The following is a 27,169-nucleotide window of genomic DNA, read 5'->3' on the forward strand; positions in this document are numbered from 1 at the left end:
TCTGGGCAGCAGAAATTTGAGGAGCGGACAATTTTGGTCTGTGATCCATCCTTCGATATATGGATTCTTTGCAGTCAGGTCCCAGCCCTGCTCTTGGGGCTCCTGGGAACATCCTTTGGCCATTTTCCCTGGGAAAGAAAACTCACCAGTCCAGGTTGCTGATATCAGTTTGTAGGGCTCCCTTGGGTCTATCAGGGCAGCACAAGTATGAGATGGGGACAACTTCGGTCTGCGATCCATCCTTCGATATAAGGATTCTTTGCATTCAGGCCCGAGCCCAGTGCCAGGGGCCCCTGGGCACATCCTTTGGCCATTTTCCCTGGGAAAGAAAACTCACCATTCCAGGTTCCTGATGTCAGTTTGTAGGGCTCCCTTGGGTCTATCAGGGCAGCACAAGTATGAGATGGGGACAACTTCGGTCTGCGATCCATCCTTCGATACAAGGATTCTTTGCATTCAGGCCCGAGCCCAGGGCCAGGGGCCCCTGGGCACATCCTTTGGCCATTTTCCCTGGGAAAGAAAACTCACCAGTCCAGGTTGCTGATGTCAGTTTGTAGGGCTCCCTTGGGTCTATCAGGGCAGCACAAGTTTGAGGTGGGGACAATTTTGGTCTGTGATCCACCCTTCGATAGAGGGATTCGTTACAGTCAGGCCCGAGCCCAGGGTCAGGGGCCCCTGGGCATATCCTTTGGCCATTTTCCCTGGGAAAGAAAACTCACCAGTCCAGGTTGCTGATGTCAGTTTGTAGGGCTTCCTTGTTTCTCTCAGGGCAGCACAACTTTGAGGATGGGACAACTTCGGTCTGGGGTCCATCCTTCGATATAAGGATTTTTTGCATTCAGGTCGGAGCCCAGAGCCAGGGGCCCCTGGGCACATCCTTTGGGCATTTTCCCTGGGAAAGAAAACTCACCAGTCCAGGTTCCTGATGTCAATTTGTAGGGCTCCCTTGGGTCTCTCAGGGCAGCACAACTTTGAGGAGGGGACAACTTCGGTCTGTGATCCATCCTTCGATATAAGGATTCTTTGCAGTCAGGCCCCAGCCCGTTGCCAGGGGCCCCTGGGCACATCCTTTGGCCATTTTCCCTGGGAAAGAAAACTCACCAGTCCAGGTTGCTGATGTCAGTTTGTAGGGCTCCCTTGGGTCTATCAGGGCAGCACAACTTTGAGGAGGGGACAACTTCAGTCTGGGGTCCATACTTCAATATAAGGATTCTTTGCAGTCAGGTGCCAGCCCAGTGCCAGGGGCCCCTGGGCACATCCTTTGGCCATTTTCCCTGGGAAAGAAAACTCACCAGTCCAGGTTGCTGATGTCAGTTTGTAGGGCTCCCTTGGGTCTATCAGGGCAGCACAACTTTGAGGAGGGGACAACTTCGGTCTGGGGTCCATCCTTCTATATAAGGATTCTTTGCAGTCAGGTCCCAGCCCTGCTCTTGGGGCTCCTGGGCACATCCTTTGGCCATTTTCCCTGGGAAAGAAAACTCACCAGTCCAGGTTGCTGATGTCAGTTTGTAGGGCTCCCTTGGGTCTATCAGGGCAGCACAACTTTGAGGATGGGACAACTTCGGTCTGCGAACCATCCTTCGATATAAGGATTCTTTGCAGTCAGGCCCCAGCCCGTTGCCAGGGGCCCCTGGGCACATCCTTTGGCCATTTTCCCTGGGAAAGAAAACTCACCAGTCCAGGTTGCTGATGTCAGTTTGTAGGGCTCCCTTGGGTCTCTCAGGGCAGCACAACTTTGAGGAGGGGACAACTTTGGTCTGTGATCCATTCTTAGATATAAGGATTCTTCGCAGTCAGGCCCCAGCCCGGGGTCAGGGGCCCCTGGGCACATCCTTTGGCCATTTTCCCTGGGAAAGAAAACTCACCAGTCCAGGTTGCTGATGTCAGTTTGTAGGGCTCCCTTGGGTCTCTCAGGGCAGCACAACTTTGAGGAGGGGACAACTTTGGTCTGTGATCCATTCTTAGATATAAGGATTCTTCGCAGTCAGGCCCCAGCCCGGGGTCAGGGGCCCCTGGGCACATCCTTTGGCCATTTTCCCTGGGAAAGAAAACTCACCAGTCCAGGTTGCTGATATCAGTTTGTAGGGCTCCCTTGGGTCTATCAGGGCAGCACAAGTATGAGATGGGGACAACTTCGGTCTGCGATCCATCCTTCGATATAAGGATTCTTTGCATTCAGGCCCGAGCCCAGGGCCAGGTGCCCCTGGGCACATCCTTTGGCCATTTTCCCTGGGAAAGAAAACTCACCAGTCCAGGTTCCTGATGTCAGTTTGTAGGGCTCCCTTGGGTCTATCAGGGCAGCACAAGTTTGAGGTGGGGACAATTTTGTTCTGTGATCCACGCTTCGATTCAGGGATTCTTTACAGTCAGGCCCGAGTCCAGGGCCAGGGGCTCCTGGGCACATCCTTTGGCCATTTTCCCTGGGAAAGAAAATTCACCAGTCCAGGTTGCTAATGTCAGTTTGTAGGGCTCCCTTGGGTCTATCAGGGCAGCACAACTTTGAGGAGGGGACAACTTCAGTCTGGGGTCCATCCTTCGATATAAGGATTCTTTGCAGTCAGGTCCGAGCCCAGTGCCAGGGGCCCCTGGGCACATCCTTTGGCCATTTTCCCTGGGAAAGAAAACTCACCAGTCCAGGTTGCTGAGGTCAGTTTGTAGGGCTCCCTTGGGTCTATCAGGGCAGCACAACTTTGAGGAGGGGACAACTTCGGTCGGGGGTCCAAACTTCGATATAAGGATTCTCTGCAGTCAGGCCCCAGCCCAGGGCCGGGGGCCCCTGGGCACATCCTTTGGCCATTTTCCCTGGGAAAGAAAACTCACTAGTCCAGGTTGCTGATGTCAGTTTGTAGGGCTCCCTTGGGTCTATCTGGGCAGCAGAAATTTGAGGAGCGGACAATTTTGGTCTGCGATCCATCCTTCGATATATGGATTCTTTGCAGTCAGGTCCCAGCCCTGCTCTTGGGGCCCCTGGGCACATCCTTTGGCCATTTTCCCTGGGAAAGAAAACTCACCATTCCAGGTTCCTGATGTCAGTTTGTAGGGCTCCCTTGGGTCTATCAGGGCAGCACAAGTATGAGATGGGGACAACTTCGGTCTGCGATCCATCCTTCGATACAAGGATTCTTTGCATTCAGGCCCGAGCCCAGGGCCAGGGGCCCCTGGGCACATCCTTTGGCCATTTTCCCTGGGAAAGAAAACTCACCAGTCCAGGTTGCTGATGTCAGTTTGTAGGGCTCCCTTGGGTCTATCAGGGCAGCACAAGTTTGAGGTGGGGACAATTTTGGTCTGTGATCCACCCTTCGATAGAGGGATTCTTTACAGTCAGGCCCGAGCCCAGGGTCAGGGGCCCCTGGGCATATCCTTTGGCCATTTTCCCTGGGAAAGAAAACTCACCAGTCCAGGTTGCTGATGTCAGTTTGTAGGGCTTCCTTGTTTCTCTCAGGGCAGCACAACTTTGAGGATGGGACAACTTCGGTCTGGGGTCCATCCTTCGATATAAGGATTTTTTGCATTCAGGTCGGAGCCCAGTGCCAGGGGCCCCTGGGCACATCCTTTGGCCATTTTCCCTGGGAAAGAAAACTCACCAGTCCAGGTTGCTGATGTCAATTTGTAGGGCTCCCTTGGGTCTCTCAGGGCAGCACAACTTTGAGGAGGGGACAACTTCGGTCTGTGATCCATTGTTCGATATAAGGATTCTTTGCAGTCAGGTCCCAGCCCGGGGTCAGGGGCCCCTGGGCACATCCTTTGGCCATTTTCCCTGGGAAAGAAAACTCACTAGTCCAGGTTGCTGATGTCAGTTTTTAGGGCTCCCTTGGGTCTATCAGGGCAGCACAACTTTGAGGAGGGGACAACTTTGGTCTGCGAACCATCCTTCGATATAAGGATTCTTTGCAGTCAGGCCCCAGCCCGTTGCCAGGGGCCCCTGGGCACATCCTTTGGCCATTTTCCCTGGGAAAGAAAACTCACCAGTCCAGGTTGCTGATGTCAGTTTGTAGGGCTCCCTTGGGTCTCTCAGGGCAGCACAACTTTGAGGAGGGGACAACTTTGGTCTGTGATCCATTCTTAGATATAAGGATTCTTCGCAGTCAGGCCCCAGCCCGGGGTCAGGGGCCCCTGGGCACATCCTTTGGCCATTTTCCCTGGGAAAGAAAACTCACCAGTCCAGGTTGCTGATGTCAGTTTGTAGGGCTCCCTTGGGTCTATCAGGGCAGCACAACTTTGAGGAGGGGACAACTTCGGTCTGGGGTCCATCCTTCGATATAAGGATTCTTTGCAGTCAGGTCCCAGCCCTGCTCTTGGGGCTCCTGGGAACATCCTTTGGCCATTTTCCCTGGGAAAGAAAACTCACCAGTCCAGGTTGCTGATGTCAGTTTGTAGGGCCCCCATTGGGTCTTTCAGGGCAGCACAACTTTGAGGAGGGGACAGCTTCAGTCTGCGATCCATCCTTCGATATAAGGATTCTTTGCATTCAGGCCCGAGCCCAGGGTCAGGGGCCCCTGGGCACATCCTTTGGCCATTTTCCCTGGGAAAGAAAACTCACCAGTCCAGGTTGCTGATATCAGTTTGTAGGGCTCCCTTGGGTCTATCAGGGCAGTACAAGTATGAGATGGGGACAACTTCGGTCTGCGATCCATCCTTCGATATAAGGATTCTTTGCATTCAGGCCCGAGCCCAGTGCCAGGGGCCCCTGGGCACATCCTTTGGCCATTTTCCCTGGGAAAGAAAACTCACCAGTCCAGGTTCCTGATGTCAGTTTGTAGGGCTCCCTTGGGTCTATCAGGGCAGCACAAGTATGAGATGGGGACAACTTCGGTCTGCGATCCATCCTTCGATATAAGGATTCTTTGCATTCAGGCCCGAGCCCAGGGCCAGGTGCCCCTCGGCACATCCTTTGGCCATTTTCCCTGGGAAAGAAAACTCACCAGTCCAGGTTCCTGATGTCAGTTTGTAGGGCTCCCTTGGGTCTATCAGGGCAGCACAAGTTTGAGGTGGGGACAATTTTGGTCTGTGATCCACGCTTCGATTCAGGGATTCTTTACAGTCAGGCCCGAGTCCAGGGCCAGGGGCTCCTGGGCACATCCTTTGGCCATTTTCCCTGGGAAAGAAAATTCACCAGTCCAGGTTGCTAATGTCAGTTTGTAGGGCTCCCTTGGGTCTATCAGGGCAGCACAACTTTGAGGAGGGGACAACTTCAGTCTGGGGTCCATCCTTCGATATAAGGATTCTTTGCAGTCAGGTCCGAGCCCAGTGCCAGGGGCCCCTGGGCACATCCTTTGGCCATTTTCCCTGGGAAAGAAAACTCACCAGTCCAGGTTGCTGAGGTCAGTTTGTAGGGCTCCCTTGGGTCTATCAGGGCAGCACAACTTTGAGGAGGGGACAACTTCGGTCGGGGGTCCAAACTTCGATATATGGATTCTCTGCAGTCAGGCCCCAGCCCAGGGCCGGGGGCCCCTGGGCACATCCTTTGGCCATTTTCCCTGGGAAAGAAAATTCACCTGTCCAGGTTGCTGATGTCAGTTTTTAGGGCTCCCTTGGGTCTATCTGGGCAGCAGAAATTTGAGGAGCGGACAATTTTGGTCTGCGATCCATCCTTCGATATATGGATTCTTTGCAGTCAGGTCCCAGCCCTGCTCTTGGGGCTCCTGGGAACATCCTTTGGCCATTTTCCCTGGGAAAGAAAACTCACCAGTCCAGGTTGCTGATATCAGTTTGTAGGGCTCCCTTGGGTCTATCAGGGCAGCACAAGTATGAGATGGGGACAACTTCGGTCTGCGATCCATCCTTCGATATAAGGATTCTTTGCATTCAGGCCCGAGCCCAGTGCCAGGGGCCCCTGGGCACATCCTTTGGCCATTTTCCCTGGGAAAGAAAACTCACCATTCCAGGTTCCTGATGTCAGTTTGTAGGGCTCCCTTGGGTCTATCAGGGCAGCACAAGTATGAGATGGGGACAACTTCGGTCTGCGATCCATCCTTCGATACAAGGATTCTTTGCATTCAGGCCCGAGCCCAGGGCCAGGGGCCCCTGGGCACATCCTTTGGCCATTTTCCCTGGGAAAGAAAACTCACCAGTCCAGGTTGCTGATGTCAGTTTGTAGGGCTCCCTTGGGTCTATCAGGGCAGCACAAGTTTGAGGTGGGGACAATTTTGGTCTGTGATCCACCCTTCGATAGAGGGATTCTTTACAGTCAGGCCCGAGCCCAGGGTCAGGGGCCCCTGGGCATATCCTTTGGCCATTTTCCCTGGGAAAGAAAACTCACCAGTCCAGGTTGCTGATGTCAGTTTGTAGGGCTTCCTTGTTTCTCTCAGGGCAGCACAACTTTGAGGATGGGACAACTTCGGTCTGGGGTCCATCCTTCGATATAAGGATTTTTTGCATTCAGGTCGGAGCCCAGTGCCAGGGGCCCCTGGGCACATCCTTTGGCCATTTTCCCTGGGAAAGAAAACTCACCAGTCCAGGTTGCTGATGTCAATTTGTAGGGCTCCCTTGGGTCTCTCAGGGCAGCACAACTTTGAGGAGGGGACAACTTCGGTCTGTGATCCATTGTTCGATATAAGGATTCTTTGCAGTCAGGTCCCAGCCCGGGGTCAGGGGCCCCTGGGCACATCCTTTGGCCATTTTCCCTGGGAAAGAAAACTCACTAGTCCAGGTTGCTGATGTCAGTTTGTAGGGCTCCCTTGGGTCTATCAGGGCAGCACAACTTTGAGGAGGGGACAACTTTGGTCTGCGAACCATCCTTCGATATAAGGATTCTTTGCAGTCAGGCCCCAGCCCGTTGCCAGGGGCCCCTGGGCACATCCTTTGGCCATTTTCCCTGGGAAAGAAAACTCACCAGTCCAGGTTGCTGATGTCAGTTTGTAGGGCTCCCTTGGGTCTCTCAGGGCAGCACAACTTTGAGGAGGGGACAACTTTGGTCTGTGATCCATTCTTAGATATAAGGATTCTTCGCAGTCAGGCCCCAGCCCGGGGTCAGGGGCCCCTGGGCACATCCTTTGGCCATTTTCCCTGGGAAAGAAAACTCACCAGTCCAGGTTGCTGATGTCAGTTTGTAGGGCTCCCTTGGGTCTATCAGGGCAGCACAACTTTGAGGAGGGGACAACTTCGGTCTGGGGTCCATCCTTCGATATAAGGATTCTTTGCAGTCAGGTCCCAGCCCTGCTCTTGGGGCTCCTGGGAACATCCTTTGGCCATTTTCCCTGGGAAAGAAAACTCACCAGTCCAGGTTGCTGATGTCAGTTTGTAGGGCCCCCATTGGGTCTTTCAGGGCAGCACAACTTTGAGGAGGGGACAGCTTCAGTCTGCGATCCATCCTTCGATATAAGGATTCTTTGCATTCAGGCCCGAGCCCAGGGTCAGGGGCCCCTGGGCACATCCTTTGGCCATTTTCCCTGGGAAAGAAAACTCACCAGTCCAGGTTGCTGATATCAGTTTGTAGGGCTCCCTTGGGTCTATCAGGGCAGTACAAGTATGAGATGGGGACAACTTCGGTCTGCGATCCATCCTTCGATATAAGGATTCTTTGCATTCAGGCCCGAGCCCAGTGCCAGGGGCCCCTGGGCACATCCTTTGGCCATTTTCCCTGGGAAAGAAAACTCACCAGTCCAGGTTCCTGATGTCAGTTTGTAGGGCTCCCTTGGGTCTATCAGGGCAGCACAAGTATGAGATGGGGACAACTTCGGTCTGCGATCCATCCTTCGATATAAGGATTCTTTGCATTCAGGCCCGAGCCCAGGGCCAGGTGCCCCTCGGCACATCCTTTGGCCATTTTCCCTGGGAAAGAAAACTCACCAGTCCAGGTTCCTGATGTCAGTTTGTAGGGCTCCCTTGGGTCTATCAGGGCAGCACAAGTTTGAGGTGGGGACAATTTTGGTCTGTGATCCACGCTTCGATTCAGGGATTCTTTACAGTCAGGCCCGAGTCCAGGGCCAGGGGCTCCTGGGCACATCCTTTGGCCATTTTCCCTGGGAAAGAAAATTCACCAGTCCAGGTTGCTAATGTCAGTTTGTAGGGCTCCCTTGGGTCTATCAGGGCAGCACAACTTTGAGGAGGGGACAACTTCAGTCTGGGGTCCATCCTTCGATATAAGGATTCTTTGCAGTCAGGTCCGAGCCCAGTGCCAGGGGCCCCTGGGCACATCCTTTGGCCATTTTCCCTGGGAAAGAAAACTCACCAGTCCAGGTTGCTGAGGTCAGTTTGTAGGGCTCCCTTGGGTCTATCAGGGCAGCACAACTTTGAGGAGGGGACAACTTCGGTCGGGGGTCCAAACTTCGATATAAGGATTCTCTGCAGTCAGGCCCCAGCCCAGGGCCGGGGGCCCCTGGGCACATCCTTTGGCCATTTTCCCTGGGAAAGAAAATTCACCTGTCCAGGTTGCTGATGTCAGTTTTTAGGGCTCCCTTGGGTCTATCTGGGCAGCAGAAATTTGAGGAGCGGACAATTTTGGTCTGCGATCCATCCTTCGATATATGGATTCTTTGCAGTCAGGTCCCAGCCCTGCTCTTGGGGCTCCTGGGAACATCCTTTGGCCATTTTCCCTGGGAAAGAAAACTCACCAGTCCAGGTTGCTGATATCAGTTTGTAGGGCTCCCTTGGGTCTATCAGGGCAGCACAAGTATGAGATGGGGACAACTTCGGTCTGCGATCCATCCTTCGATATAAGGATTCTTTGCATTCAGGCCAGAGCCCAGTGCCAGGGGCCCCTGGGCACATCCTTTGGCCATTTTCCCTGGGAAAGAAAACTCACCATTCCAGGTTCCTGATGTCAGTTTGTAGGGCTCCCTTGGGTCTATCAGGGCAGCACAAGTATGAGATGGGGACAACTTCGGTCTGCGATCCATCCTTCGATACAAGGATTCTTTGCATTCAGGCCCGAGCCCAGGGCCAGGGGCCCCTGGGCACATCCTTTGGCCATTTTCCCTGGGAAAGAAAACTCACCAGTCCAGGTTGCTGAGGTCAGTTTGTAGGGCTCCCTTGGGTCTCTCAGGGCAGCACAAGTTTGAGGTGGGGACAATTTTGGTCTGTGATCCACCCTTCGATAGAGGGATTCTTTACAGTCAGGCCCGAGCCCAGGGTCAGGGGCCCCTGGGCATATCCTTTGGCCATTTTCCCTGGGAAAGAAAACTCACCAGTCCAGGTTGCTGATGTCAGTTTGTAGGGCTTCCTTGTTTCTCTCAGGGCAGCACAACTTTGAGGATGGGACAACTTCGGTCTGGGGTCCATCCTTCGATATAAGGATTTTTTGCATTCAGGTCGGAGCCCAGTGCCAGGGGCCCCTGGGCACATCCTTTGGCCATTTTCCCTGGGAAAGAAAACTCACCAGTCCAGGTTCCTGATGTCAATTTGTAGGGCTCCCTTGGGTCTCTCAGGGCAGCACAACTTTGAGGAGGGGACAACTTCGGTCTGTGATCCATCCTTCGATATAAGGATTCTTTGCAGTCAGGCCCCAGCCCGTTGCCAGGGGCCCCTGGGCACATCCTTTGGCCATTTTCCCTGGGAAAGAAAACTCACCAGTCCAGGTTGCTGATGTCAGTTTGTGGGGCTCCCTTGGGTCTATCAGGGCAGCACAACTTTGAGGAGGGGACAACTTCAGTCTGGGGTCCATACTTCAATATAAGGATTCTTTGCAGTCAGGTGCCAGCCCAGTGCCAGGGGCCCCTGGGCACATCCTTTGGCCATTTTCCCTGGGAAAGAAAACTCACCAGTCCAGGTTGCTGATGTCAGTTTGTAGGGCTCCCTTGGGTCTATCAGGGCAGCACAACTTTGAGGAGGGGACAACTTCGGTCTGGGGTCCATCCTTCTATATAAGGATTCTTTGCAGTCAGGCCCAGCCCTGCTCTTGGGGCTCCTGGGAACATCCTTTGGCCATTTTCCCTGGGAAAGAAAACTCACCAGTCCAGGTTGCTGATGTCAGTTTGTAGGGCTCCCTTGGGTCTATCAGGGCAGCACAACTTTGAGGATGGGACAACTTCGGTCTGCGATCCATTCTTCGATATAAGGATTCTTTGCATTCAGGCCCGAGCCCAGGGTCAGGGGCCCCTGGGCACATCCTTTGGCCATTTTCCCTGGGAAAGAAAACTCACCAGTCCAGGTTGCTGATATCAGTTTGTAGGGCTCCCTTGGGTCTATCAGGGCAGTACAAGTATGAGATGGGGACAACTTCGGTCTGCGATCCATCCTTCGATATAAGGATTCTTTGCATTCAGGCCCGAGCCCAGTGCCAGGGGCCCCTGGGCACATCCTTTGGCCATTTTCCCTGGGAAAGAAAACTCACCAGTCCAGGTTCCTGATGTCAGTTTGTAGGGCTCCCTTGGGTCTATCAGGGCAGCACAACTTTGAGGTGGGGACAATTTTGGTCTGTGATCCACGCTTCGATTGAGGGATTCTTTACAGTCAGGCCCGAGTCCAGGGCCAGGGGCTCCTGGGCACATCCTTTGGCCATTTTCCCTGGGAAAGAAAATTCACCAGTCCAGGTTGCTAATGTCAGTTTGTAGGGCTCCCTTGGGTCTATCAGGGCAGCACAACTTTGAGGAGGGGACAACTTCAGTCTGGGGTCCATCCTTCGATATAAGGATTCTTTGCAGTCAGGTCCGAGCCCAGTGCCAGGGGCCCCTGGGCACATCCTTTGGCCATTTTCCCTGGGAAAGAAAACTCACCAGTCCAGGTTGCTGAGGTCAGTTTGTAGGGCTCCCTTGGGTCTATCAGGGCAGCACAACTTTGAGGAGGGGACAACTTCGGTTGGGGGTCCAAACTTCGATATAAGGATTCTCTGCAGTCAGGCCCCAGCCCAGGGCCGGGGGCCCCTGGGCACATCCTTTGGCCATTTTCCCTGGGAAAGAAAATTCACCTGTCCAGGCTGCTGATATCAGTTTGTAGGGCTCCCTTGGCTCTATCTGGGCAGCAGAAATTTGAGGAGCGGACAATTGTGGTCTGCGATCCATCCTTCGATATATGGATTCTTTGCAGTCAGGTCCCAGCCCTGCTCTTGGGGCTCCTGGGAACATCCTTTGGCCATTTTCCCTGGGAAAGAAAACTCACCAGTCCAGGTTGCTGATATCAGTTTGTAGGGCTCCCTTGGGTCTATCAGGGCAGCACAAGTATGAGATGGGGACAACTTCGGTCTGCGATCCATCCTTCGATATAAGGATTCTTTGCATTCAGGCCCGAGCCCAGTGCCAGGGGCCCCTGGGCACATCCTTTGGCCATTTTCCCTGGGAAAGAAAACTCACCATTCCAGGTTCCTGATGTCAGTTTGTAGGGCTCCCTTGGGTCTATCAGGGCAGCACAAGTATGAGATGGGGACAACTTCGGTCTGCGATCCATCCTTCGATACAAGGATTCTTTGCATTCAGGCCCGAGCCCAGGGCCAGGGGCCCCTGGGCACATCCTTTGGCCATTTTCCCTGGGAAAGAAAACTCACCAGTCCAGGTTGCTGATGTCAGTTTGTAGGGCTCCCTTGGGTCTATCAGGGCAGCACAAGTTTGAGTTGGGGACAATTTTGGTCTGTGATCCACCCTTCGATAGAGGGATTCTTTACAGTCAGGCCCGAGCCCAGGGTCAGGGGCCCCTGGGCATATCCTTTGGCCATTTTCCCTGGGAAAGAAAACTCACCAGTCCAGGTTGCTGATGTCAGTTTGTAGGGCTTCCTTGTTTCTCTCAGGGCAGCACAACTTTGAGGATGGGACAACTTCGGTCTGGGGTCCATCCTTCGATATAAGGATTTTTTGCATTCAGGTCGGAGCCCAGTGCCAGGGGCCCCTGGGCACATCCTTTGGCCATTTTCCCTGGGAAAGAAAACTCACCAGTCCAGGTTGCTGATGTCAATTTGTAGGGCTCCCTTGGGTCTCTCAGGGCAGCACAACTGTGAGGAGGGGACAACTTTGGTCTGTGATCCATTCTTCGATATAAGGATTCTTCGCAGTCAGGTCCCAGCCCGGGGTCAGGGCCCCCTGGGCACATCCTTTGGCCATTTTCCCTGGGAAATAAAACTCACCAGTCCAGGTTGCTGATGTCAGTTTGTAGGGCTCCCTTGGGTCTCTCAGGGCAGCACAACTTTGAGGAGGGGACAACTTCGGTCTGGGGTCCATCCTTCGATATAAGGATTCTTTGCAGTCAGGTCCCAGCCCTGCTCTTGGGGCTCCTGGCCACATCCTTTGGCCATTTTCCCTGGGAAAGAAAACTCACCAGTCCAGGTTGCTGAGGTCAGTTTGTAGGGCTCCCTTGGGTCTATATGGGAAGTAGAAATTTGAGGAGGGGACAACTTTGGTCTGCGAAGCATCCTTCAATATAAGGATTCTTTGCAGTCAGGCCCCTGCCCATTGCCAGGGGCCCCTGGGCACATCCTTTGGCCATTTTCCCTGGGAAAGAAAACTCACCAGTCCAGGTTGCTGATGTCAGTTTGTAGGGCTCCCTTGGGTCTATCAGGGCAGCACAACTTTGAGGAGGGGACAACTTTGGTCTGCGAAGCATCCTTCAATATAAGGATTCTTTGCAGTCAGGCCCCAGCCCGTTGCCAGGGGCCCCTGGGCACATCCTTTGGCCATTTTCCCTGGGAAATAAAACTCACCAGTCCAGGTTGCTGATGTCAGTTTGTAGGGCTCCCTTGGGTCTCTCAGGGCAGCACAACTTTGAGGAGGGGACAACTTCGGTCTGGGGTCCATTCTTCGATATAAGGATTCTTTGCAGTCAGGCCCCATCCCAGTCCCAGGGGCCCCTGGGCACATCCTTTGGCCATTTTCCCTGGGAAAGAAAACTCACCAGTCCAGGTTGCTGATGTCAGTTTGTAGGGCTCCCTTGGGTCTATCTGGGCAGCAGAAATTTGAGGAGCGGACAATTTTGGTCTGCGATCCATCCTTCGATATATGGATTCTTTGCAGTCAGGTCCCAGCCCTGCTATTGGGGCTCCTGGGAACATCCTTTGGCCATTTTCCCTGGGAAAGAAAACTCACCAGTCCAGGTTGCTGATGTCAGTTTGTAGGGCTCCCTTGGGTCTCTCAGGGCAGCACAACTTTAGGGAGGGGACCACTTCAGTCTGTGATCCATCCTTCGATATAAGGATTTTTTGCAATCAGGCCCCAGCCCAGGGCCAGGGGCCCCTGGGCACATCCTTTGGCCATTTTCCCTGGGAAAGAAAACTCACCAGTCCAGGTTGCTGATATCAGTTTGTAGGGCTCCCTTGGGTCTATCAGGGCAGCACAAGTATGAGATGGGGACAACTTCGGTCTGCGATCCATCCTTCGATAGAGGGATTCTTTGCAGTCAGGCCCGAGCCCAGTGCCAGGGGCCCCTGGGCACATCCTTTGGCCATTTTCCCTGGGAAAGAAAACTCACCATTCCAGGTTCCTGATGTCAGTTTGTAGGGCTCCCTTGGGTCTATCAGGGCAGCACAAGTATGAGATGGGGACAACTTCGGTCTGGGGTCCATCCTTCGATATAAGGATTCTTCGCAGTCAGGTCCCAGCCCGGGGTCGGGGGCCCCTGGGCACATCCTTTGGCCATTTTCCCTGGGAAAGAACTCACCAGTCCAGGTTGCTGATGTCAGTTTGTAGGGCTCCCTTGGGTCTATCAGGGCAGCACAACTTTGAGGAGGGGACAACTTCGGTCTGGGGTCCATCCTTCGATATATGGATTCTTTGCAGTCAGGTCCCAGCCCTGCTCTTGGGGATCCTGGGAACATCCTTTGGCCATTTTCCCTGGGAAAGAAAACTCACCAGTCCAGGTTGCTGATGTCAGATTGTAGGGCTCCCTTGGGTCTCTCAGGACAGCACAACTTTGAGGAGGGGACAACTTCAGTCTGCGATCCATCCTTCGATATAAGGATTCTTTGCATTCAGGCCCGAGCCCAGGGTCAGGGGCCCCTGGGCACATCCTTTGGCCATTTTCCCTGGGAAAGAAAACTCACCAGTCCAGGTTGCTGATATCAGTTTGTAGGGCTCCCTTGGGTCTATCAGGGCAGTACAAGTATGAGATGGGGACAACTTCGGTGTGCGATCCATCCTTCGATATAAGGATTCTTTGCATTCAGGCCCGAGCCCAGTGCCAGGGGCCCCTGGGCACATCCTTTGGCCATTTTCCCTGGGAAAGAAAACTCACCAGTCCAGGTTCCTGATGTCAGTTTGTAGGGCTCCCTTGGGTCTATCAGGGCAGCACAAGTATGAGATGGGGACAACTTCGGTCTGCGATCCATCCTTCGATATAAGGATTCTTTGCATTCAGGCCCGAGCCCAGGGCCAGGTGCCCCTGGGCACACCCTTTGGCCATTTTCCCTGGGAAAGAAAACTCACCAGTCCAGGTTCCTGATGTCAGTTTGTAGGGCTCCCTTGGGTCTATCAGGGCAGCACAACTTTGAGGTGGGGACAATTTTGGTCTGTGATCCACGCTTCGATTGAGGGATTCTTTACAGTCAGGCCCGAGTCCAGGGCCAGGGGCTCCTGGACACATCCTTTGGCCATTTTCCCTGGGAAAGAAAATTCACCAGTCCAGGTTGCTAATGTCAGTTTGTAGGGCTCCCTTGGGTCTATCAGGGCAGCACAACTTTGAGGAGGGGACAACTTCAGTCTGGGGTCCATCCTTCGATATAAGGATTCTTTGCAGTCAGGTCCGAGCCCAGTGCCAGGGGCCCCTGGGCACATCCTTTGGCCATTTTCCCTGGGAAAGAAAACTCACCAGTCCAGGTTGCTGATGTCAATTTGTAGGGCTCCCTTGGGTCTCTCAGGGCAGCACAACTTTGAGGAGGGGACAACTTCGGTCTGTGATCCATTGTTCGATATAAGGATTCTTTGCAGTCAGGTCCCAGCCCGGGGTCAGGGGCCCCTGGGCACATCCTTTGGCCATTTTCCCTGGGAAAGAAAACTCACTAGTCCAGGTTGCTGATGTCAGTTTGTAGGGCTCCCTTGGGTCTATCTGGGCAGCAGAAATTTGAGGAGCGGACAATTTTGGTCTGCGATCCATCCTTCGATATATGGATTCTTTGCAGTCAGGTCCCAGGCCTGCTCTTGGGGCTCCTGGGAACATCCTTTGGCCATTTTCCCTGGGAAAGAAAACTCACCAGTCCAGGTTCCTGATATCAGTTTGTAGGGCTCCCTTGGGTCTATCAGGGCAGCACAAGTATGAGATGGGGACAACTTCGGTCTGCGATCCATCCTTCGATATAAGGATTCTTTGCATTCAGGCCCGAGCCCAGTGCCAGGGGCCCCTCGGCACATCCTTTGGCCATTTTCCCTGGGAAAGAAAACTCACCAGTCCAGGTTCCTGATGTCAGTTTGTAGGGCTCCCTTGGGTCTATCAGGGCAGCACAAGTTTGAGGTGGGGACAATTTTGGTCTGTGATCCACGCTTCGATTGAGGGATTCTTTACAGTCAGGCCCGAGTCCAGGGCCAGGGGCTCCTGGACACATCCTTTGGCCATTTTCCCTGGGAAAGAAAATTCACCAGTCCAGGTTGCTGATGTCAATTTGTAGGGCTCCCTTGGGTCTCTCAGGGCAGCACAACTTTGAGGAGGGGACAACTTCGGTCTGTGATCCATTGTTCGATATAAGGATTCTTTGCAGTCAGGCCCCAGCCCGTTGCCAGGGGCCCCTGGGCACATCCTTTGGCCATTTTCCCTGGGAAAGAAAACTCACCAGTCCAGGTTGCTGATGTCAGTTTGTAGGGCTCCCTTGGGTCTATCAGGGCAGCACAACTTTGAGGAGGGGACAACTTCAGTCTGGGGTCCATACTTCAATATAAGGATTCTTTGCAGTCAGGTGCCAGCCCAGTGCCAGGGGCCCCTGGGCACATCCTTTGGCCATTTTCCCTGGGAAAGAAAACTCACTAGTCCAGGTTGCTGATGTCAATTTGTAGGGCTCCCTTGGGTCTATCAGGGCAGCACAACTTTGAGGAGGGGACAACTTTGGTCTGCGATCCATTCTTCGATATAAGGATTCTTTGCATTCAGGCCCGAGCCCAGGGTCAGGGGCCCCTGGGCACATCCTTTGGCCATTTTCCCTGGGAAAGAAAACTCACCAGTCCAGGTTGCTGATATCAGTTTGTAGGGCTCCCTTGGCTCTATCAGGGCAGTACAAGTATGAGATGGGGACAACTTCGGTCTGCGATCCATCCTTCGATATAAGGATTCTTTGCATTCAGGCCCGAGCCCAGTGCCAGGGGCCCCTGGGCACATCCTTTGGCCATTTTCCCTGGGAAAGAAAACTCACCAGTCCAGGTTCCTGATGTCAGTTTGTAGGGCTCCCTTGGGTCTATCAGGGCAGCACAGGTATGAGATGGGGACAACTTCGGTCTGCGATCCATCCTTCGATATAAGGATTCTTTGCATTCAGGCCCGAGCCCAGGGCCAGGTGCCCCTGGGCACATCCTTTGGCCATTTTCCCTGGGAAAGAAAACTCACCAGTCCAGGTTCCTGATGTCAGTTTGTAGGGCTCCCTTGGGTCTATCAGGGCAGCACAAGTTTGAGGTGGGGACAATTTTGGTCTGTGATCCACGCTTCGATTGAAGGATTCTTTACAGTCAGGCCCGAGTCCAGGGCCAGGGGCTCCTGGGCACATCCTTTGGCCATTTTCCCTGGGAAAGAAAACTCACCAGTCCAGGTTGCTGAGGTCAGTTTGTAGGGCTCCCTTGGGTCTATCAGGGCAGCACAACTTTGAGGAGGGGACAACTTCGGTTGGGGGTCCAAACTTCGATATAAGGATTCTCTGCAGTCAGGCCCCAGCCCAGGGCCGGGGGCCCCTGGGCACATCCTTTGGCCATTTTCCCTGGGAAAGAAAATTCACCTGTCCAGGCTGCTGATATCAGTTTGTAGGGCTCCCTTGGGTCTATCTGGGCAGCAGAAATTTGAGGAGCGGACAATTTTGGTCTGCGATCCATCCTTCGATATATGGATTCTTTGCAGTCAGGTCCCAGCCCTGCTCTTGGGGCTCCTGGGAACATCCTTTGGCCATTTTCCCTGGGAAAGAAAACTCACCAGTCCAGGTTGCTGATGTCAGTTTGTAGGGCTTCCTTGTTTCTCTCAGGGCAGCACAACTTTGAGGATGGGACAACTTCGGTCTGGGGTCCATCCTTCGATATAAGGATTTTTTGCATTCAGGTCGGAGCCCAGTGCCAGGGGCCCCTGGGCACATCCTTTGGCCATTTTCCCTGGGAAAGAAAACTCACCAGTCCAGGTTGCTGATGTCAATTTGTAGGGCTCCCTTGGGTCTCTCAGGGCAGCACAACTGTGAGGAGGGGACAACTTTGGTCTGTGATCCATTCTTCGATATAAGGATTCTTCGCAGTCAGGTCCCAGCCCGGGGTCAGGGGCCCCTGGGCACATCCTTTGGCCATTTTCCCTGGGAAATAAAACTCACCAGTCCAGGTTGCTGATGTCAGTTTGTAGGGCTCCCTTGGGTCTCTCAGGGCAGCACAACTTTGAGGAGGGGACAACTTCGGTCTGGGGTCCATCCTTCGATATAAGGATTCTTTGCAGTCAGGTCCCAGCCCTGCTCTTGGGGCTCCTGGCCACATCCTTTGGCCATTTTCCCTGGGAAAGAAAACTCACCAGTCCAGGTTCCTGATATCAGTTTGTAGGGCTCCCTTGGGTCTATCAGGGCAGCACAAGTATGAGATGGGGACAACTTCGGTCTGCGATCCATCCTTCGATATAAGGATTCTTTGCATTCAGGCCCGAGCCCAGTGCCAGGGGCCCCTCGGCACATCCTTTGGCCATTTTCCCTGGGAAAGAAAACTCACCAGTCCAGGTTCCTGATGTCAGTTTGTAGGGCTCCCTTGGGTCTATCAGGGCAGCACAAGTTTGAGGTGGGGACAATTTTGGTCTGTGATCCACGCTTCGATTGAGGGATTCTTTACAGTCAGGCCCGAGTCCAGGGCCAGGGGCTCCTGGACACATCCTTTGGCCATTTTCCCTGGGAAAGAAAATTCACCAGTCCAGGTTGCTGATGTCAATTTGTAGGGCTCCCTTGGGTCTCTCAGGGCAGCACAACTTTGAGGAGGGGACAACTTCGGTCTGTGATCCATTGTTCGATATAAGGATTCTTTGCAGTCAGGCCCCAGCCCGTTGCCAGGGGCCCCTGGGCACATCCTTTGGCCATTTTCCCTGGGAAAGAAAACTCACCAGTCCAGGTTGCTGATGTCAGTTTGTAGGGCTCCCTTGGGTCTATCAGGGCAGCACAACTTTGAGGAGGGGACAACTTCAGTCTGGGGTCCATACTTCAATATAAGGATTCTTTGCAGTCAGGTGCCAGCCCAGTGCCAGGGGCCCCTGGGCACATCCTTTGGCCATTTTCCCTGGGAAAGAAAACTCACTAGTCCAGGTTGCTGATGTCAATTTGTAGGGCTCCCTTGGGTCTATCAGGGCAGCACAACTTTGAGGAGGGGACAACTTTGGTCTGCGATCCATTCTTCGATATAAGGATTCTTTGCATTCAGGCCCGAGCCCAGGGTCAGGGGCCCCTGGGCACATCCTTTGGCCATTTTCCCTGGGAAAGAAAACTCACCAGTCCAGGTTGCTGATATCAGTTTGTAGGGCTCCCTTGGCTCTATCAGGGCAGTACAAGTATGAGATGGGGACAACTTCGGTCTGCGATCCATCCTTCGATATAAGGATTCTTTGCATTCAGGCCCGAGCCCAGTGCCAGGGGCCCCTGGGCACATCCTTTGGCCATTTTCCCTGGGAAAGAAAACTCACCAGTCCAGGTTCCTGATGTCAGTTTGTAGGGCTCCCTTGGGTCTATCAGGGCAGCACAGGTATGAGATGGGGACAACTTCGGTCTGCGATCCATCCTTCGATATAAGGATTCTTTGCATTCAGGCCCGAGCCCAGGGCCAGGTGCCCCTGGGCACATCCTTTGGCCATTTTCCCTGGGAAAGAAAACTCACCAGTCCAGGTTCCTGATGTCAGTTTGTAGGGCTCCCTTGGGTCTATCAGGGCAGCACAAGTTTGAGGTGGGGACAATTTTGGTCTGTGATCCACGCTTCGATTGAAGGATTCTTTACAGTCAGGCCCGAGTCCAGGGCCAGGGGCTCCTGGGCACATCCTTTGGCCATTTTCCCTGGGAAAGAAAACTCACCAGTCCAGGTTGCTGAGGTCAGTTTGTAGGGCTCCCTTGGGTCTATCAGGGCAGCACAACTTTGAGGAGGGGACAACTTCGGTTGGGGGTCCAAACTTCGATATAAGGATTCTCTGCAGTCAGGCCCCAGCCCAGGGCCGGGGGCCCCTGGGCACATCCTTTGGCCATTTTCCCTGGGAAAGAAAATTCACCTGTCCAGGCTGCTGATATCAGTTTGTAGGGCTCCCTTGGGTCTATCTGGGCAGCAGAAATTTGAGGAGCGGACAATTTTGGTCTGCGATCCATCCTTCGATATATGGATTCTTTGCAGTCAGGTCCCAGCCCTGCTCTTGGGGCTCCTGGGAACATCCTTTGGCCATTTTCCCTGGGAAAGAAAACTCACCAGTCCAGGTTGCTGATGTCAGTTTGTAGGGCTTCCTTGTTTCTCTCAGGGCAGCACAACTTTGAGGATGGGACAACTTCGGTCTGGGGTCCATCCTTCGATATAAGGATTTTTTGCATTCAGGTCGGAGCCCAGTGCCAGGGGCCCCTGGGCACATCCTTTGGCCATTTTCCCTGGGAAAGAAAACTCACCAGTCCAGGTTGCTGATGTCAATTTGTAGGGCTCCCTTGGGTCTCTCAGGGCAGCACAACTGTGAGGAGGGGACAACTTTGGTCTGTGATCCATTCTTCGATATAAGGATTCTTCGCAGTCAGGTCCCAGCCCGGGGTCAGGGGCCCCTGGGCACATCCTTTGGCCATTTTCCCTGGGAAATAAAACTCACCAGTCCAGGTTGCTGATGTCAGTTTGTAGGGCTCCCTTGGGTCTCTCAGGGCAGCACAACTTTGAGGAGGGGACAACTTCGGTCTGGGGTCCATCCTTCGATATAAGGATTCTTTGCAGTCAGGTCCCAGCCCTGCTCTTGGGGCTCCTGGCCACATCCTTTGGCCATTTTCCCTGGGAAAGAAAACTCACCAGTCCAGGTTGCTGAGGTCAGTTTGTAGGGCTCCCTTGGGTCTATATGGGAAGTAGAAATTTGAGGAGGGGACAACTTTGGTCTGCGAAGCATCCTTCAATATAAGGATTCTTTGCAGTCAGGCCCCAGCCCATTGCCAGGGGCCCCTGGGCACATCCATTGGCCATTTTCCCTGGGAAAGAAAACTCACCAGTCCAGGTTGCTGATGTCAGTTTGTAGGGCTCCCTTGGGTCTATCAGGGCAGCACAACTTTGAGGAGGGGACAACTTTGGTCTGCGAAGCATCCTTCAATATAAGGATTCTTTGCATTCAGGCCCGAGCCCGTTGCCAGGGGCCCCTGGGCACATCCTTTGGCCATTTTCCCTGGGAAATAAAACTCACCAGTCCAGGTTGCTGATGTCAGTTTGTAGGGCTCCCTTGGGTCTCTCAGGGCAGCACAACTTTGAGGAGGGGACAACTTCGGTCTGGGGTCCATTCTTCGATATAAGGATTCTTTGCAGTCAGGCCCCATCCCAGTCCCAGGGGCCCCTGGGCACATCCTTTGGCCATTTTCCCTGGGAAAGAAAACTCACCAGTCCAGGTTGCTGATGTCAGTTTGTAGGGCTCCCTTGGGTCTATCTGGGCAGCAGAAATTTGAGGAGCGGACAATTTTGGTCTGCGATCCATCCTTCGATATATGGATTCTTTGCAGTCAGGTCCCAGCCCTGCTATTGGGGCTCCTGGGAACATCCTTTGGCCATTTTCCCTGGGAAAGAAAACTCACCAGTCCAGGTTGCTGATGTCAGTTTGTAGGGCTCCCTTGGGTCTCTCAGGGCAGCACAACTGTGAGGAGGGGACAACTTTGGTCTGTGATCCATTCTTCGATATAAGGATTCTTCGCAGTCAGGTCCCAGCCCGGGGTCAGGGGCCCCTGGGCACATCCTTTGGCCATTTTCCCTGGGAAATAAAACTCACCAGTCCAGGTTGCTGATGTCAGTTTGTAGGGCTCCCTTGGGTCTCTCAGGGCAGCACAACTTTGAGGAGGGGACAACTTCGGTCTGGGGTCCATCCTTCGATATAAGGATTCTTTGCAGTCAGGTCCCAGCCCTGCTCTTGGGGCTCCTGGCCACATCCTTTGGCCATTTTCCCTGGGAAAGAAAACTCACAAGTCCAGGTTGCTGAGGTCAGTTTGTAGGGCTCCCTTGGGTCTATATGGGAAGTAGAAATTTGAGGAGGGGACAACTTTGGTCTGCGAAGCATCCTTCAATATAAGGATTCTTTGCAGTCAGGCCCCAGCCCATTGCCAGGGGCCCCTGGGCACATCCATTGGCCATTTTCCCTGGGAAAGAAAACTCACCAGTCCAGGTTGCTGATGTCAGTTTGTAGGGCTCCCTTGGGTCTATCAGGGCAGCACAACTTTGAGGATGGGACAACTTCGGTCTGCGATCCATTCTTCGATATAAGGATTCTTTGCATTCAGGCCCGAGCCCAGGGTCAGGGGCCCCTGGGCACATCCTTTGGCCATTTTCCCTGGGAAAGAAAACTCACCAGTCCAGGTTGCTGATATCAGTTTGTAGGGCTCCCTTGGGTCTATCAGGGCAGTACAAGTATGAGATGGGGACAACTTCGGTCTGCGATCCATCCTTCGATATAAGGATTCTTTGCATTCAGGCCCGAGCCCAGTGCCAGGGGCCCCTGGGCACATCCTTTGGCCATTTTCCCTGGGAAAGAAAACTCACCAGTCCAGGTTCCTGATGTCAGTTTGTAGGGCTCCCTTGGGTCTATCAGGGCAGCACAACTTTGAGGAGGGGACAACTTCGGTCTGCGATCCATCCTTCGATATAAGGATTCTTTGCATTCAGGCCCGAGCCCAGGGCCAGGTGCCCCTGGGCACATCCTTTGGCCATTTTCCCTGGGAAAGAAAACTCACCAGTCCAGGTTCCTGATGTCAGTTTGTAGGGCTCCCTTGGGTCTATCAGGGCAGCACAACTTTGAGGTGGGGACAATTTTGGTCTGTGATCCACGCTTCGATTGAGGGATTCTTTACAGTCAGGCCCGAGTCCAGGGCCAGGGGCTCCTGGGCACATCCTTTGGCCATTTTCCCTGGGAAAGAAAATTCACCAGTCCAGGTTGCTAATGTCAGTTTGTAGGGCTCCCTTGGGTCTATCAGGGCAGCACAACTTTGAGGAGGGGACAACTTCAGTCTGGGGTCCATCCTTCGATATAAGGATTCTTTGCAGTCAGGTCCGAGCCCAGTGCCAGGGGCCCCTGGGCACATCCTTTGGCCATTTTCCCTGGGAAAGAAAACTCACCAGTCCAGGTTGCTGAGGTCAGTTTGTAGGGCTCCCTTGGGTCTATCAGGGCAGCACAACTTTGAGGAGGGGACAACTTCGGTTGGGGGTCCAAACTTCGATATAAGGATTCTCTGCAGTCAGGCCCCAGCCCAGGGCCGGGGGCCCCTGGGCACATCCTTTGGCCATTTTCCCTGGGAAAGAAAATTCACCTGTCCAGGCTGCTGATATCAGTTTGTAGGGCTCCCTTGGCTCTATCTGGGCAGCAGAAATTTGAGGAGCGGACAATTTTGGTCTGCGATCCATCCTTCGATATATGGATTCTTTGCAGTCAGGTCCCAGCCCTGCTCTTGGGGCTCCTGGGAACATCCTTTGGCCATTTTCCCTGGGAAAGAAAACTCACCAGTCCAGGTTGCTGATGTCAGTTTGTAGGGCTCCCTTGGGTCTATCAGGGCAGCACAAGTATGAGATGGGGACAACTTCAGTCTGCGATCCATCCTTCGATACAAGGATTCTTTGCATTCAGGCCCGAGCCCAGGGCCAGGGGCCCCTGGGCACATCCTTTGGCCATTTTCCCTGGGAAAGAAAACTCACCAGTCCAGGTTGCTGATGTCAGTTTGTAGGGCTCCCTTGGGTCTATCAGGGCAGCACAAGTTTGAGTTGGGGACAATTTTGGTCTGTGATCCACCCTTCGATAGAGGGATTCTTTACAGTCAGGCCCGAGCCCAGGGTCAGGGGCCCCTGGGCATATCCTTTGGCCATTTTCCCTGGGAAAGAAAACTCACCAGTCCAGGTTGCTGATGTCAGTTTGTAGGGCTTCCTTGTTTCTCTCAGGGCAGCACAACTTTGAGGATGGGACAACTTCGGTCTGGGGTCCATCCTTCGATATAAGGATTTTTTGCATTCAGGTCGGAGCCCAGTGCCAGGGGCCCCTGGGCACATCCTTTGGCCATTTTCCCTGGGAAAGAAAACTCACCAGTCCAGGTTGCTGATGTCAATTTGTAGGGCTCCCTTGGGTCTCTCAGGGCAGCACAACTGTGAGGAGGGGACAACTTTGGTCTGTGATCCATTCTTCGATATAAGGATTCTTCGCAGTCAGGTCCCAGCCCGGGGTCAGGGGCCCCTGGGCACATCCTTTGGCCATTTTCCCTGGGAAATAAAACTCACCAGTCCAGGTTGCTGATGTCAGTTTGTAGGGCTCCCTTGGGTCTCTCAGGGCAGCACAACTTTGAGGAGGGGACAACTTCGGTCTGGGGTCCATCCTTCGATATAAGGATTCTTTGCAGTCAGGTCCCAGCCCTGCTCTTGGGGCTCCTGGCCACATCCTTTGGCCATTTTCCCTGGGAAAGAAAACTCACCAGTCCAGGTTGCTGAGGTCAGTTTGTAGGGCTCCCTTGGGTCTATATGGGAAGTAGAAATTTGAGGAGGGGACAACTTTGGTCTGCGAAGCATCCTTCAATATAAGGATTCTTTGCAGTCAGGCCCCTGCCCATTGCCAGGGGCCCCTGGGCACATCCTTTGGCCATTTTCCCTGGGAAAGAAAACTCACCAGTCCAGGTTGCTGATGTCAGTTTGTAGGGCTCCCTTGGGTCTATCAGGGCAGCACAACTTTGAGGAGGGGACAACTTTGGTCTGCGAAGCATCCTTCAATATAAGGATTCTTTGCAGTCAGGCCCCAGCCCGTTGCCAGGGGCCCCTGGGCACATCCTTTGGCCATTTTCCCTGGGAAATAAAACTCACCAGTCCAGGTTGCTGATGTCAGTTTGTAGGGCTCCCTTGGGTCTCTCAGGGCAGCACAACTTTGAGGAGGGGACAACTTCGGTCTGGGGTCCATTCTTCGATATAAGGATTCTTTGCAGTCAGGCCCCATCCCAGTCCCAGGGGCCCCTGGGCACATCCTTTGGCCATTTTCCCTGGGAAAGAAAACTCACCAGTCCAGGTTGCTGATGTCAGTTTGTAGGGCTCCCTTGGGTCTATCTGGGCAGCAGAAATTTGAGGAGCGGACAATTTTGGTCTGCGATCCATCCTTCGATATATGGATTCTTTGCAGTCAGGTCCCAGCCCTGCTATTGGGGCTCCTGGGAACATCCTTTGGCCATTTTCCCTGGGAAAGAAAACTCACCAGTCCAGGTTGCTGATGTCAGTTTGTAGGGCTCCCTTGGGTCTCTCAGGGCAGCACAACTTTAGGGAGGGGACCACTTCAGTCTGTGATCCATCCTTCGATATAAGGATTTTTTGCAATCAGGCCCCAGCCCAGGGCCAGGGGCCCCTGGGCACATCCTTTGGCCATTTTCCCTGGGAAAGAAAACTCACCAGTCCAGGTTGCTGATATCAGTTTGTAGGGCTCCCTTGGGTCTATCAGGGCAGCACAAGTATGAGATGGGGACAACTTCGGTCTGCGATCCATCCTTCGATAGAGGGATTCTTTGCAGTCAGGCCCGAGCCCAGTGCCAGGGGCCCCTGGGCACATCCTTTGGCCATTTTCCCTGGGAAAGAAAACTCACCATTCCAGGTTCCTGATGTCAGTTTGTAGGGCTCCCTTGGGTCTATCAGGGCAGCACAAGTATGAGATGGGGACAACTTCGGTCTGGGGTCCATCCTTCGATATAAGGATTCTTCGCAGTCAGGTCCCAGCCCGGGGTCGGGGGCCCCTGGGCACATCCTTTGGCCATTTTCCCTGGGAAAGAACTCACCAGTCCAGGTTGCTGATGTCAGTTTGTAGGGCTCCCTTGGGTCTATCAGGGCAGCACAACTTTGAGGAGGGGACAACTTCGGTCTGGGGTCCATCCTTCGATATATGGATTCTTTGCAGTCAGGTCCCAGCCCTGCTCTTGGGGATCCTGGGAACATCCTTTGGCCATTTTCCCTGGGAAAGAAAACTCACCAGTCCAGGTTGCTGATGTCAGATTGTAGGGCTCCCTTGGGTCTCTCAGGACAGCACAACTTTGAGGAGGGGACAACTTCAGTCTGCGATCCATCCTTCGATATAAGGATTCTTTGCATTCAGGCCCGAGCCCAGGGTCAGGGGCCCCTGGGCACATCCTTTGGCCATTTTCCCTGGGAAAGAAAACTCACCAGTCCAGGTTGCTGATATCAGTTTGTAGGGCTCCCTTGGGTCTATCAGGGCAGTACAAGTATGAGATGGGGACAACTTCGGTGTGCGATCCATCCTTCGATATAAGGATTCTTTGCATTCAGGCCCGAGCCCAGTGCCAGGGGCCCCTGGGCACATCCTTTGGCCATTTTCCCTGGGAAAGAAAACTCACCAGTCCAGGTTCCTGATGTCAGTTTGTAGGGCTCCCTTGGGTCTATCAGGGCAGCACAAGTATGAGATGGGGACAACTTCGGTCTGCGATCCATCCTTCGATATAAGGATTCTTTGCATTCAGGCCCGAGCCCAGGGCCAGGTGCCCCTGGGCACACCCTTTGGCCATTTTCCCTGGGAAAGAAAACTCACCAGTCCAGGTTCCTGATGTCAGTTTGTAGGGCTCCCTTGGGTCTATCAGGGCAGCACAACTTTGAGGTGGGGACAATTTTGGTCTGTGATCCACGCTTCGATTGAGGGATTCTTTACAGTCAGGCCCGAGTCCAGGGCCAGGGGCTCCTGGACACATCCTTTGGCCATTTTCCCTGGGAAAGAAAATTCACCAGTCCAGGTTGCTAATGTCAGTTTGTAGGGCTCCCTTGGGTCTATCAGGGCAGCACAACTTTGAGGAGGGGACAACTTCAGTCTGGGGTCCATCCTTCGATATAAGGATTCTTTGCAGTCAGGTCCGAGCCCAGTGCCAGGGGCCCCTGGGCACATCCTTTGGCCATTTTCCCTGGGAAAGAAAACTCACCAGTCCAGGTTGCTGATGTCAATTTGTAGGGCTCCCTTGGGTCTCTCAGGGCAGCACAACTTTGAGGAGGGGACAACTTCGGTCTGTGATCCATTGTTCGATATAAGGATTCTTTGCAGTCAGGTCCCAGCCCGGGGTCAGGGGCCCCTGGGCACATCCTTTGGCCATTTTCCCTGGGAAAGAAAACTCACTAGTCCAGGTTGCTGATGTCAGTTTGTAGGGCTCCCTTGGGTCTATCTGGGCAGCAGAAATTTGAGGAGCGGACAATTTTGGTCTGCGATCCATCCTTCGATATATGGATTCTTTGCAGTCAGGTCCCAGGCCTGCTCTTGGGGCTCCTGGGAACATCCTTTGGCCATTTTCCCTGGGAAAGAAAACTCACCAGTCCAGGTTCCTGATATCAGTTTGTAGGGCTCCCTTGGGTCTATCAGGGCAGCACAAGTATGAGATGGGGACAACTTCGGTCTGCGATCCATCCTTCGATATAAGGATTCTTTGCATTCAGGCCCGAGCCCAGTGCCAGGGGCCCCTCGGCACATCCTTTGGCCATTTTCCCTGGGAAAGAAAACTCACCAGTCCAGGTTCCTGATGTCAGTTTGTAGGGCTCCCTTGGGTCTATCAGGGCAGCACAAGTTTGAGGTGGGGACAATTTTGGTCTGTGATCCACGCTTCGATTGAGGGATTCTTTACAGTCAGGCCCGAGTCCAGGGCCAGGGGCTCCTGGACACATCCTTTGGCCATTTTCCCTGGGAAAGAAAATTCACCAGTCCAGGTTGCTGATGTCAATTTGTAGGGCTCCCTTGGGTCTCTCAGGGCAGCACAACTTTGAGGAGGGGACAACTTCGGTCTGTGATCCATTGTTCGATATAAGGATTCTTTGCAGTCAGGCCCCAGCCCGTTGCCAGGGGCCCCTGGGCACATCCTTTGGCCATTTTCCCTGGGAAAGAAAACTCACCAGTCCAGGTTGCTGATGTCAGTTTGTAGGGCTCCCTTGGGTCTATCAGGGCAGCACAACTTTGAGGAGGGGACAACTTCAGTCTGGGGTCCATA

The sequence above is a fragment of the Lonchura striata genome, chromosome W, assembly GCF_050655825.1.
Source record: "Lonchura striata isolate lonStrDom1 chromosome W, ASM5065582v1, whole genome shotgun sequence".
NCBI lineage: Eukaryota > Metazoa > Chordata > Aves > Passeriformes > Estrildidae > Lonchura > Lonchura striata.